Genomic DNA, 15067 nt, shown 5'->3' with positions numbered 1-15067 from the left:
AGCAGATGCAATATAGTACCTACTTCATAGAGCTCTTAAAAGAATCAAGTGAGGTGACACAGGTAAAATGCTGAGTTGTGCCTACAACTTGGCTAGGTTTGAGTTAATAAATGTTAGCTTTTATTGGTACTAATGTAAAAAACAAAGTCAGAGTTAGCTCATTTGAAAGTTTCATATTGGCGTGTGTTGAAAGCAAAGAACAGCTGCAGTACATAAAACAGCATATGAGAGTCAAACTTATTTGGGAGAAGGAGGTCAGATTCACTAACAGTACTAAAAGTACAAATCTAGGAGAAATGGTCAGAGGAAGAGAGGATATTAGAAGGAATAAATTAACTTTGATTGAATTCCTCCCAGGAATTATTTACAAATTGAATGACTAATTTGCAATATTTACTGTTGCAAAAACTGTTGCAAAGACTGTTCTATGCATTTTTTTTTCAAGCAAACATAACAGTCCTGTGAAATAGGCATCATCATTATAGACGAATAAACTAAAGCTTAGAAAGGTTAAGAAATTTGCCAAATATCACACATCACTGTGACAGAGCCAAGATTTGAACCTACACCTGTTGGGTTTAGCTTTCTCCACTCATCTTTATAAACATATTTGGAGGAAGTGAAATAAATTAGTCACCCCTAGAGGAATCAACTATAGGACTGTGAAATCTCAAGGTGGAAAAAACCTGATTTCAAAACCCTGTTTTGTTCACCTTTGTATTTCTCCTGGTGTACAGCAGAGATGTTCAGTGTTTGCAAAATGGATAAGTTATGAACGAATGAACAAAGCATGAATTCCTTACTCCCATGGTTAGATTGTCTTGTTTGGCTGAGGATCTCAGGGCAATCTGGCTGACATGAAAGGCATTTTGTATGTGCCTCCTTTTCTAAATGTCATAAGCAAGTGAAAGAGGTTATTTAATCTAACAGTTGTCTTAAATGACTTGTAAGCCAGTAAAAAAAAAAAAAAAAACCCACAGACTTCATGAATGTAACCACAAGGAGTCATATAGAGTTTAAACCCTTCCTCCTCCACCCATCCCCAAGTTGTTGTGATCCTAGCGCCTCTCTGTGTTGGAATCCTGCAGGCCCACTGCAGACACCTCTTCCAATTCATGGTGGAAGCAGCTCTGTTGGACTACTACCACATGACAATGTGGGTGGGGTTGCACGTATATTCAAATTCCCTTTTATCTCCTAAACACCTTTATAAGGTTTAAATCTGAGGTTTTACTTACACTGCAGAGCTGACAAAACAAGACAAAATGGAATAATGGACACAGAATTGGATACACAGAAATAAGGACAAGGTATATGGGAGTAAGTAGAGGAGAGAAGAAAGGGCGAGCAGGCACCCAGAGAGTCTTCAAACTTCAAATGGAAGTTCAAATTCTAGCAAAGATGGAGAGTTGGTCCTTGCTTCTTTTTTATACCAGAACTCCTGGTAGTCATGCACTATCTACTTCCCAGCTGAAGGATGGATCAGCTGCTCCTGCATCACGTGGGAAAACACCACCAAGCAAACATGCTCATTCTCTTGCCCTGTAATGCTTACCCTCTGGCTGTTATTGCTAAAAGGACCTGTTTTTCTCATACTAAAACAGGTGGGTGGACCTCTGCTGAACTGTGCTTCCTTGCTTCTTCTCTGTTCATTGACCCGCCCATGGGTTTATTCAGACATTCAACAAAAATTTATCGAGGACCTCTTAGTGCCAGGATCTGTCCTAGAGGTAAACCCTGCCCCCCAGGCACTGATAGGCTGGTGGGCAATTCTCCTGATCTGTGCTTGCAGCTACTACATAGGTGAGGTCCATCTGTAGCTTTCTTTTTCATTGTTATCTGGCAGGGATCTGCCTGCTGCTTTTCTTTGATTATGTACAGGGTGGAATTCAGCACTTTGGGGATATGACTATTATAGTGAAGGGACTCCTGGATGTGTCTATTAATTTGGTGAATTGCAAGCATTTTTTTCAGAAACTATTTTACTTTTGAGCAAGTTTTTTTTTTTTTTAATCCTATAAACTCATTCTGACTCGGGCCAATGTCTGGGGGAGGGCTGGAGCCAGAGCGGGGCCTACTTAACTCTGCCCCCGTACTCCCTGGTGTTGGGCTAGATATTTTAAACAAGGCAAAACAAACCAGAAGGAGCTCATCAAAAGTCCTAAGGGAATGAAAAACATTCTGTGGCTTTTCTGTGGAAGCATTTGGTCAAGGGACACAGTTGTTGGATGAGTCCTCGTGCTGGAGGGCTCTTTATTCTGCTTAAAGGGCAGGCACCCTGGACCTTGAAAGTTGTGACTCAGAGCAAGCTCTGAAAACAGCCTTGCCCAGCCCATCCATTTTCCTGTTTCAGCCCAGAGAGCCATAGTGCCTGCCCAGCCTTGCTCAGCTAATGAGTAGAGTACAGCTGGGATGAGAATCATCATAGTCTGTTCTCAGTCCAGCGTCTTTTTCTGCCAGTCCATTTGCCTGACTTAGCCCATCTTGGACTTTTATTGTGTTTTGCAGTAGAAATCAAATACTAGGTAGGTTTCTTAGGTAGCTGGAGCTGGAGGAAGGAGCTGTGTCAGCAGGTTGGGTGAGAGGCAGGGAGACCTGGAAGAAGAAGATGCTAAAAGAACAGGAGCGTGGATGGGGGCCTGTACTCTGCCTCTTTCCATTTTGCTCCAGGCTGATCTCAATGAGGATGTCTGGGCAGCCTGCTCCTGAGTGCAGGTGGAGTTTCATGCATTGGTGATGGCCTAGGGTAGGTTCCTGGCAGTCTGTGGGAAATAAGGGTGTGTGTGTGTGTGTGTGTGTGTGTGTGTGTGTGTGTGTGTGTGTGTGTGTATCTGAGAGAAGAGAAGAGGATCACAGTGCAAGGATGTAATATTTATTCTGGTTGCCTGTTCAAGTCATTTTCAAATGTTTCAAAATTTTTTTTTAATTTTATTTTATTTTTTAACTTTACAATATTGTATTGGTTTTGCCATATATCGAAATGAATCCGCCACAGGTATACATGTGTTCCCCATCCTGAACCCTCCTCCCTCCTCCCTCCCCATATCATCCCTCTGGGTCATCCCATTGCACCAGCCCCAAACATCCAGTATCGTGCATTGAACCTGGACTGGCGACTCGTTTCATATATGATATTATACATATTTCAATGCCATTCTCCCAAATCATCCCACCCTCTCCCTCTCCCACAGAGTCCAAAAGACTGTTCTATACATCTGTGTCTCTTTTGCTGTCTCGTATACAGGGTTATTGTTACCATCTTTCTAAATTCCATATATATGCGTTGGTATACTGTATTGGTGTTTTTCTTTCTGGTTTACTTCACTCTGTATAATAGGCTCCAGTTTCATCCACCTCATTAGAACTGATTCAAATGTGTTCTTTTTAATGGCTGAGTAATACTCCATCATGTATATGTACCACAGCTTTCTTATCCATTCATCTGCTGATGGACATCTAGGTTGCTTCCATGTCCTGGCTATTATAAACAGTGCTGCAATGAACATTGGAATACATGTGTCTCTTTCTCTTCTGGTTTCCTCAGTGTGTATGCCCAGCAGTGGGATTACTGGATCATCAGATCAGATCAGATCAGATCAGTCGCTTAGTTGTGTCTGACTCTTTGCGACCCCATGAATCGCAGCACGCCAGGCCTTCCTGTCCCTCACCAACTCCCGGAGTTCACTCAGACTCACTCATCAAGTCAGTGATGCCATCCAGCCATCTCATCCTCTGTCGTCCCCTTCTTCTTCTGCCCCCAATCCCTCCCAGCATCAGAGTCTTTTCCAATGAGTCAACTCTTCGCATGAGGTGGCCAAAATACTAGAGTTTCAGCTTTAGCATCATTCCTTCCAAAGAAATCCCAGGTCTGATCTCCTTCAGAATGGACTGGTTGGATCTCCTTGCAGTCCAAGGGACTCTCAAGAGTCTTCTCCAACACCACAGTTCAAAAGCATCAATTCTTCGGTGCTCAGCCTTCTTCACAGTCCAACTCTCACATCCATACATGACCACAGGAAAAACCATAGCCTTGACTAGATGGACCTTTGTTTGCAAAGTAATGTCTCTGCTTCTGAATATGCTATCTAGGTTGGTCATAACTTTCCTTCCAAGGAGTAAGCGTCTTTTAAGGCAGTTCTATTTCACATTTTAAGCATTTTTCTTTAAATAAGTTCTAAATACTAACAATAGTAAATAACAGTAGAAATTGATGTTCATTTCTACTAAAAATTTCTTCTAAATATATATATTTTTTAATTTTAGAAGTTGAATTTGGTGTCCTCTGAATCCTAGATGATATAATGAAATATTAAAGATGGTTTGGAATGGGAGATTGGGAATGACATATATACACTACTATGTATAAAATAGATAACTAACAAGAACCTACTGTATAGCACAGAGCACTCTACTCAGTGCTCTATGGTGACCTAAATGGGAGGGAAATTCAAAAAGAAGGGATATATTTATTCATATATTTATGATTCACTTTGCTGGATAGCAGAAACTAACACAACATTGTGAAGTAACTCTACTCCAATAAAAACTAAAAAAAAAAAAAAGACGAAAAACTAATCCACCAGAAATAGTGAAAGTTTTAATTTATTCAGTTCACCCGGAAAAAAAAATTATCTAACTATCTTTGAAAATATAGAAAATCTGTGGTTATGTTGAATAATAAATATTATATAATCTGCATTTAATTATTGCTGCTGAGTCACTTCAGTCGTGTCCGACTCTGTGTGACCCCATAGACGGCAGCCCACCAGGATGCCCTGTCCCTGGGATTCTCCAGGCAAGAACACTGGAGTGGGTTGCCATTTCCTTCTCCAATGCATGAAAGTGAAAAGTGAAAGTGAAGTCGCTCAGTCATGTCTGACCCTCAGTGATACCATGGACTGCAGCCTTCTGGGCTCCTCCATCCATGGAATTTTCCAGGCAAGAGTACTGGAGTGGGGTGCCATTGCCTTCTCCGATTTAATTATTAGGTTAATAAATAAACTTCACCTGTAAGTTTTAAAAAATGGTTTGGAATGAAACCTTTATTGATGTGATTTTGGATTCATTTCACAGGTCGAACATTCTGGCAGGAGGCATTTGCAATGTACAGTCAAGTGAATTATCCCAGCCAGTGTGGAACAGAGAGCAAGGCAGGAAGGATGTGGTGAGTACAGAGAGTGTAAGGTTTAGAAGCTGAATTCACTGTCAGCACAACTACCAACCCACTGTGAGGATTTGGGTAAATCAGGGTTCTTTCTATTCTCAAGTTTTATGATACAAGTTCTACATGAATTCCGTACAATCAAAATTCATGCCTGCATGAATAATTCAGAAAAGAGAGTTTCAGATGGAGCTATTCAGACAGACATTGTTCATCTTTCAAGTCAGTGATGGAAAATGATTAGAACTCCAGAATCATATGTCTGAGGTTCAGAAATTTTAATCATTCTTCATGAGGACATTTTGATACTGGATTTAATGTAGTCCAAGTTTAAATTCCTTGGACAGGTTTAGGTCCTTGGACAGCTAGGAGATCCAACCAGTCCATCCTAAAGAAAATCAGTCCTGAATATTCTTTGGAAAGACTGATGCTGAAGCTGAAACTCCAATACTTTGGCCACCTGATGTAAAGAACTGACTCATTGAAAAAGACCCTGATGCTGGGAAAGATTGTAGGCAGGAGGAGAAGAGGATTATAGATGATGAGATGGTTGGATGGCATCACCAATTCAATGGACATGAATTTGAGTGAACTCTGGGAGCTGGTGATAGACAGGGAGGCCCGGTGTGCTGCAGTCCATGGGGTCACAAAACGTCCGACATGACTGAGTGACTGAACTGAACTGAGCTTTAGTTCTTTTATTTTTGTCCTTTTTTAGCTAAAATTTTAGTTATCTTAGTTATGTTTATCTTAGTTATAGTAGAGCTAATGTCTGAATAGAGAGACATCACTGGAAAATTAATAAGGTTTTTCCATTTCCACTGTAAAGTATAGTCATTGATTCATATAAAATATGCCTTGATTATAGTGACCAATACATGAAAGAATATCAATCCTAGGATTCTATTTTGGAATACAGGGTTTGTTACATTGAAAGATTATTATGAAAATTCCAACATTTTCACTCCTGATGGTTAAAAGGAGACGTAACTTAATTGAAATAAATTATTGCTCTTGAAAATTTAAGTGCAAATCAGATTCTAACAAATTATTCTGCTAGTTGTCCTTCATTATGCAAAGTATTATAGATGGAAAAATGAATCCTCTTTCTTGAGAAAAAAATTTATTCAAGAGCTCTTTGATTATAAAGAGCCCCTGGAAATTTCACCAAAAATCCTTTGTTCTGTAGATTTGTTCATTTTCTCACTACCTCGTAGACATTTTTCTCATGTTTTAGTTTGATGTTCTAGAACTGAGAGTTAGGTTGTTCCCTCCTCAAAATACTTTGAGAAATTCTTTTCTTGTATGATTGTTCCATGTTCAAAAAACAGATATTTTTAAGATTTCTATTATAAACCCACTATTATGATGATTGATATGTTAAGCTGTGCTTACCTGTTCTGGAGAGTAATTTGGCAATAAATATCCAGAACCTTAAGCTGCTGCTTATGCTCTTTGGCTCAGTAATTTCATGCCTAGAGTTTTGTCCTAATGCCATAATTAAAAATGAAAGGTGAAATTGGTATACAGAGATGCTTTTATAAAACTGTATGTAAGAAAATTGGAAATAAGCAATGCTCAATAATGGGATGGTAATTGAGCTATGATATACACACACAATGCTGGGAGAAATATCAATAACCTCAGATATGCAGATGACACCACCCTTATGGCAGAAAGTGAAGAGGAACTCAAAAGCCTCTTAATGAAAGTGAAAGTGGAGAGTGAAAAAGTTGGCTTAAAGCTCAACATTGAGAAAACTAAGATCATGGCATCCGGTCCCATCACTTCATGGGAAATAGATGGGGAAACAGTGTCAGACTTTATTTTGGGGGGGCTCCAAAATCACTGCAGATGGTGATTGCAGCCATGAAATTAAAAGACGCTTACTCCTTGGAAGGAAAGTTGAGACCAACCTAGATAGCATATTCAAAAGCAGAGACATTACTTTGCAAACAAAGATCTGTCTAGTCAAGGCTATGGTTTTTCCTGTGGTCATGTATGGATGTGAGAGTTGGACTGTGAAGAGGGCTGAGTGCCGAAGAATTGATGCTTTTGAACTGTGGTGTTGGAGAAGACTCTTGAGAGTCCCTTGGACTGCAAGGAGATCCAACCAGTCCATTCTGAAGGAGATCAGCTCTGGGATTTCTTTGGAGGGAATGATGCTAAAGCTGAAACTCCAGTACTTCAGCCACCTCATGTGAAGAGCTGACTCATTGGAAAGGACTCTGATGCTGGGAGGGGTTGGGGGCAGGAGAAGAAGGGGACGACAGAGGATGAGATGCCTGGATGGCATCACTGACTCGATGGATGTGAGTCTGAGTAAACTCCAGGAGTTGGTGATGGACAGGGAGGCCTGGCGTGCTGCGATTCATGGGGTTGCAAAGAGTCGGACAAGACTGAGCGACTGAACTGAACTGAACTGAAGTCATATTGCCATAGCATTTTTAGTGCTCTGATGTTAACCAAAAAAGAGCAGCAGTATGTGAAGTTACATGGAAGACATATTCCGAAATTTTATTTTTTCAATCAAATACTTCAAAGTATTTTGAAGTATAATTTACATACAGAGGGTTTTCCCTTTACAGGTACATATCTTGATTCATTTTGACAAATATACATGTCATGTGATAACTACCACAATCAAGATATATACTACCACCCCCAAAAGCTTCTCTTGCCACTTTGCAGTCAAGCCTTTCCCTCTACTCCCCATCCCTGCAAACTATAGTTTTGCATTTTCTAGAAACATCTAAATGGAATCACACAGGATGTTGCCTTTTGCATCTGCTTCTTTCACCTCTGAGATTCATTCATATTGTGTGCTGTGCATCAGTGTTTTCACTTTTTATTGTGGAGCATCATTACAATGTGCGGACATAATCACAGTTGGTTCGTTTACCAGTCTGTAGACATTGGGATTGTTTCCAGTTTCCATTATGCATCATTTGTTTACAGGACATAATGTTTTTTCTTCTCTTGGGTAAACACTTTCAGAGAAGGATTACTGAGGTATATGATGAGTGTATGCTTAAGAAATTGCCGATCTCTTTTTCAAAGTGTACCATCTTACATTCCTACCAGCAATGAGAATTCTGATTGCTTTGCATCTTCAAAGCCTACTAAAAAAATCCAGCCATTATTATAGGTGTGCAGTGGTCACTCATTTTCCTGGTGACTGATGCCAAACTTCTTTTCATGTGCATATAAAGCCATCCATATACTTTCTCTGCTACTGCTGCTGCTGCTAAGTCGCTTCAGTTGTGTCCGACTCTGTGCGACCCCATAGACGGCAGCCCACCAGGCTCCCCCGTCCCTGGGATTCTCCAGGCAAGAACTGGAGTGGGTTGCCATTTCCTTCTCCAATGCATGAAAATGAAAAGTGAAAGTGAAGTCGCTCAGCCGTGTCTGACTCTTAGCGACCCCATGGACTGCAGCCTACCAGGCTCCTCCATCCATGGGATCCTCCAGGCAAGAGTACTGGAGTGGGGTGCTATTGCCTTCTCCGATACCTTCTCTAGTGAAATTTAAATCTTTTAAAATTAGCATTTGCTTATTATTGAGTTTTGAGAATTCTTTATATAAGTTGTATAAATTCCTTTGTCACATATGTGATTTGAAAATATTTTCACCAGTTTATAGCTTATCTTTTCATTTTCATAATTGTGTCTTTTAAAGAACCAAAGTTTAAAATGTATCAACTTGGCTATTTTAAACTTTATGTTCCATCTTTTGTTAGAGTAAAATTTTAGTTGAGAATAGCTTTAGATTTACATAAAAAATTGCAAAAATAGCACAGAGAGCTCCCATAAACCCCACACCCAACTTTCCCTCTTATCAATATTTACATGACTTATTTGTCACAACCAATGAATATGCCTTATGTTTTTTTGTGACCCATTGGGAAGTCTTTGCCTGTCTCAAAGTCACAATGATTTTCTATGGTTTTTATTTAGAAATTTTATAGTTTTAGTGTTTTGGTTTAGGTCTATGATACGTTTTGAGTTAATTTTTGTGTATGACCTGAAGGAATATTGAGGTTCATTTTTTTTTCTGTTAGGAATTCAGTTGTTAAAGCATTTTTTGCTTAATATAACTTTTATCTTAAAAATAAACATATAGCATGTATATAAAAATATATGTACACATATGTATGTACATAGTAATATATATCATTGAAGGATATGCTTTAATAGTGGTTTCATTTCATTTTTTACTTCAGTTATTTTCTATATGTCTCTACAATTAGCATGGGTAAGCAGAAGTTTTGAGTGAGCAGACACAGTATGGGGAAGGGTGATAGTTAAGATAAAAGCAGTAGAAGCAGAGACTGAGAGAAGCTGGCCTCTGAAGGAGGGAAGCAGGCCAAGTCATCGAGAAGGTGATGAATACTCAGTCACCTGTTTGTTGATTTCTTGACTACCCTGCAGAGCCTGCAAGGCCTGCCTCTGCCACGGTTCCTCTTTTGCTCTGTGGTCTAGTCAGTCCAGTGGCTGAAAATCCTGTGACTTCCACTTCGACCATTATTAAAATATTATTCTTTATAATAATAGTAAAGAATAATATTTATTATCATTATTATGAATACCCACTAGTTAACTTGAGTGGCTCTCTGTTCTTGGCAATCTAAAGGAAACTTACCAGCCAACACAGGCACATAGAAAACCAGCTGCTCTTTCTGGGGTGAGGATGAATGACTAAGGAAAAACACGTGTTCCCCCCAAAGAAAGAAACAAACAAACTGAAGGAGTGTGACCTCCAATGTGAAATTAGAGCTTTGTCTTTTATTATCACATTATATATCTTTTTCAATACGTTCCTGAGATCAAGGGATAACATGTTAATATATTAACCACTTATTTTTTAAAATTTATTTTTCATATTGTTCTAGCCCCAAAACCAGAATTCTGGAAACAAGTGAATTCTGCTTGGAGATGGAGACAGAGGGTTGCAAATGTTAATAGAACATTTCTGAACATTGGCCAAGACTTGTGCTTGTGACATTGGTTATAAGAGACAGCAAAAGGGTCTGCATACCTGAGACATAGCATGTCACGGTTAAGATCATGGGCTGGTCCGAGGGCCATCTCTGCGGCTTTCTTAGCTGTGTGACCTTGAGAGCAGGTTCCAAAGCTTCCTAAAGCCTCAGCTCCTCCTTGGGCACACAGGGGCGATCGGGAGGCATCTATCAGGTAGTGTGCCTGGCACAGAGGAAGTGTCACTCAGTTCCTTGCTCTCTAATCGTCCTCAGCACTCATGCCAGGTGCCCAGAGGCCTTATGCGCATGACTGAATTTTCAGACTAATTGTTCGCTTTGCAATGAAAGCTTCCCATTTCACTGAGCTCCTTAACCACCCCATCTGTTTAACCATCTCTGTCTCCCTGTGTGGGTTCCCTCCTCATTTTTAAGATGTTTAATTATTAGGTATGGGTAATACAATGATCAGCACCACCTGAGCATCAGTTATTAGCAATAAATGTGCCTCCTTTTAGTAGCTATGGCATATAAATTATTTCCACATAAAGGTAGTTTCCTGCAGTTCTGATTATACCTAAAATAATGCTGAATTTTACCCAGTGCATATTTACAATTGTGCGGTTTTTTGTTTTGAGATCATTCTTCTCAAGTTTATCTAGTTGATCCAGGAACAACTGCAGTGACATTGGGGATAAAATTCTTTTGTTCTGTTTTTTATTTTTCTTTCAATTTTTAACTCCACTGCATTTTTTTTAGCATCCCATTGGGAAGTTCTATTTCTTCTATTTTCTGGCTCATGTTTCCTAAATGGCCAGTTAATTGTCTAATAGACGCTATCTCTGGGAGGTTGTTGCTCTTTGGCAGGCGTTATTGTTGTCATGCCAGGCCTCGCATGTTAATTCTTTCGCTGACTTTCCCTCTAGGTTCACAGGACGGAGGCAGCAGGCCAAAGAAGCTACTGAGTTGCAACAGCTAGAAATTCAGTTCAACTCAGATTAGATTAGCACCTGGTAGAGGAAGTGTGCATAGTGGTTAGAGCAGGAGACCTGAAAATGAACCACAAACAAGAAAATGAACTGCATATGAGAAAAAAAAATCTGTTTCCAGCCCTATGATCAAACTTTCCTTATTTTTGCTATACCATGGTGTAAGTGTGTAAGATGCTACAGACATATTCTTTCGGAGGCTTATTTTAATTTTCACATTGGATCACAGTGTTGGGAATACCATAGGGGATGGTATACACACCCAGTGTAAAGAGAGGAGAGCTATTTAGATCTGATTTTTTTCTTTTTACTGTTTTGCATCATAGAAATATCTCATAATTAATTAATCTGAAAATATGTTTAAAGATTGCAATTGGGAGGAAATCTAGTCAAGACTCATTAGAGTGGTCCAAGAGAGGAGAAAGTACAGAGATTAGAGTGGAGGCAGGAAATGGAGAGATGAGGACAGACTTGGAGTTTTTTTTAAAAAATGCTCTTTGTTGTTTAATTCATAGACTATAAACATAACCACTTTCGGTGTATACTGCTATGAGTTCTGGGCTTCCCAGGTGGCTCAGTGGTAAAGAATTCACCTGCAATGCAGGAGACGTGGGTTTGATCCCTGGATCAGGAAGATTCCCCTGGAAAAGGAAATGGCAACCCACTCAAGTATTTTTGCCTGGCAAATCCCTTGGACAGAAGAGCTTGGTGATTACAGTCCAGGCGGTCACAACTGAGTCAGACACAATAGTGACTAAACAACCTGAGTTTTAACAAACATATAGAGTCAAGTAAACACCTCCCCATCATAATGTAAAATAGTTCTATCACCCCTTCCCCCACAGAAATCCCTCATATTGTAGTCACTCTTCATCCACCGCTAAGTCCTAACAACCATTCATCTTCATGCTCGCTGGCTTTGCCTTTTCTACAGTATCAGATAAGTGGAACCTTAGTGTAACTTTTTGAGGCTGGTTTCTTTCATTCAGCATAACACCTGTGAGAGATAGCCATGTTATTCATATATCAGTAGTTCTTTCTGTATTTTCCAAGTAGAATTGCATTGTGTAGATACATCAGAGTTTGTTGAATCATTCATCTTCTGAAGAATATTTGTGTTATTACAAATTTTTGTCAATAATGAATAGAATTACTAGAGACAGTTATGTACAGGTTTTTATGTTAATATAAGTTTTTGTGTCTCTAGAATAAACATCTCAGTGTAGGATTAATGAGTCATACGACAAATGTATGTCTAGCTTTGTGAGAAACTGCCAAACTGTTCTCCAAAGTAGATGTATCTTTGCATTTCCACTAGCAATCCATGAGCATTGTGGTTGCTCTGCATCCTTTCAAGTATTTGGCACTGTCTTTAAAAAAATCATTTTAGTAGGTGTGCAGTACTTCATTGTGCGTTTAATCTGCATTTCTCTAAAGCCTAATGATGTTGAGCATCTCTTTATATACTTAAATATATGATATTCAGGATATGAGACCTTTGTTACATATATGATTTACAAATATTTTCTCCTAGTCTGTAGCTTTTCTTTTTGTTCTGTGTCCTTGATACAACTAAAGTATTAATTTTGGTGAAGTCCAATTTATTAAAGTCCAGTATTATTATTCAAATAAATCCAATTTTGATAAAGCTTATAATTTCAGACCTAAAATCAGTGCTCTTTTTTGGCATGCATTTGCTATTATATACTAGCTTCAGAATGGTTTCAGGCTTGTTTATTGTTGCACAGGTTGTGTACTGCACAACTCTAGAGGGTATGATTTTTATGGATCACAATGCATAGCAACCCCAAGAGCTGTGAAGTGAGCAGATTCCACAGCCATACATTTATCTCTCTGGCTTCTTGTCTACTGCACAGATTGTAGTCATTGCTGTGGTTCCATCATTTATTTGTTGTTATGTGGAATGCTTATTGGAGCTGAATTTAAGAAGCTCCTCTATATGAACCATCTAAAGCTAACTTGTTCACACCAACTCTTCCTGTTCTTGGGGTTTCAGCAACATCATCCTTTCAGGATGGTTTCCTCAGCTGACTCCATCAATTCACATGGAAATTGGAAACTTCTTGCACTTAACCAATTTTCATAGTCTAGACAGCCATGATTTTGAAACTCACATCTAAACAAATGACTAAAACCCTAAACCTAAGATTGGTAGCAACATCTATGACACAGCTCTGGATCTGCCTTTTTTTTTTTAAATAAAGCAATAGACTATAAAGACAAATATAATTTGCAGGTAGCATTTTGGCTATGAGTAATACATTATTAACTCCAAGTGGCTCTGACTAAACGGCGAGGTGGCACGTGACTTTCCTCTGATCATGGGAGCTACCATTCAGTGGTTGAGATTTTTATATTCTGAATACTTGACTGGTTATACTTTCTTGCTCCCAGTTAAAGGTGGGATTACAAGCTATAAACTGGTCAACAGTGAATGTCAGAGCAGAACCAGGAAAATTTCAACAGAACAGAATTGTTCTCAGTGTGTTTTGTCATCAGTTTCATCAGTTAATACAGGCTTTAAAATGCTGCACTGTGAGCCAGGGATAGGGAAGGAGAAACAGACATCCTATTTATGAGTTCTTTTTATTCAAAATCAGGCTGATTATGTTTTCCTCTAGGTAAAGTGCAGAATCTGATTGTATCTTGGGAATAAATGTAAGTTAAATGGGGAAATTGTTAAGAAGGATATCTTGGAAGGTGTGGACTTTGAAGGCTGAACGTTTGGGGGGAGTGGTGTGTGTATGGTTAGGTCACTCAGGATGGCTGTCTCTTGCTCTCTGTACAGCCTCTGCTCAACCAGTCCCTGCTTCAGTTACACTGTACTCACATGACTATCCAATCGTCTTAATCATAGGGCTTAGTCGATAACTACCTACAAGCCTGCTTCCTTTCCCAGCCTCTGGTTTCCCTGGTAACTGATGAGCCAACTGGACACCAATTCCCCCTATAAATGGTAGCCTCCATCTCCCCTGAATAGCAAAGATGGCTGCTGAGTCTTGCCCACTGGCTGCTGTACACGGTGGCATGTTGCTCCAGTGCTTTGCTTCAGACTTATACGATTCCCTGTCCATTAAACCACTGGTGTCTCTCTCTGTTGCTGTCTCCAGGCTCTTTCTTCCCTCTGTGTCTGGGCAGTGTCAAGGCTTGCAGGACTGCAGGGTGTAGCCCAACAGTGTGTAATGCTGCAGATAGGTAAAAAGATCATGTAAGAAGGTATCACTGTTTGGAGGGTCCAAAGAAATGACTAGAAGAATAAGGGAAGGAAATAATTTATTTGAGGGACACTTGATCCTCCTCTGAGAAGTGATGGAATTTAAAAAAAAATTTTTTTAAGGTAGAGCCAACAGATGTTCTTTTGTAAGTAAGCCCTTGGAGAAGGGAATGGCTACTCACTCTGGTATTCTTGCCTGGGAAATCCCATGGACAGAGGAATCTGGTGGGCTACAGTTCATGGGGTCGCAACGAGTCAGACACGACTGAGTGACTAACCCTTTCACTTTCCATGAAAATATTAATATTATAGGGAAGATGATCTTCCTCGTATGTTTTCCACCTGCCTGGCTTCTTCATAGTTATCTACAAAATGATTTAAAAAAAATCCAGTTTTCCACCATTACATACAATGCTAGCTATAGAGGCTTTGGTTTGTTTTATAGATTTTTTTTTTAAGTTGATTAAGTCTGCCTCTATTTCTAGCTGGCTGGTAGTTTTTTATTTCTTTATAAATAGGTGTTGGATTTTGCCAAATGCTTTTTTTTACACCTATTGTTAAGATCATATGATTTTTCTTCTTTAGCCCTTAAATGTGATGGATTACATTAATTGATTTTCAAATTTCAAAGCAGTCTTATATACCTATAATAAACTGCACTTTGTCATGGTGTATAATCTTTTTATATGCTGTTGTTTTGAATTACT

This window comes from Bubalus bubalis, chromosome 8 (assembly GCF_019923935.1).
Source record: "Bubalus bubalis isolate 160015118507 breed Murrah chromosome 8, NDDB_SH_1, whole genome shotgun sequence".
NCBI classification, from domain to species: domain Eukaryota; kingdom Metazoa; phylum Chordata; class Mammalia; order Artiodactyla; family Bovidae; genus Bubalus; species Bubalus bubalis.
Note: the sequence above shows the minus strand (reverse complement) of the source record.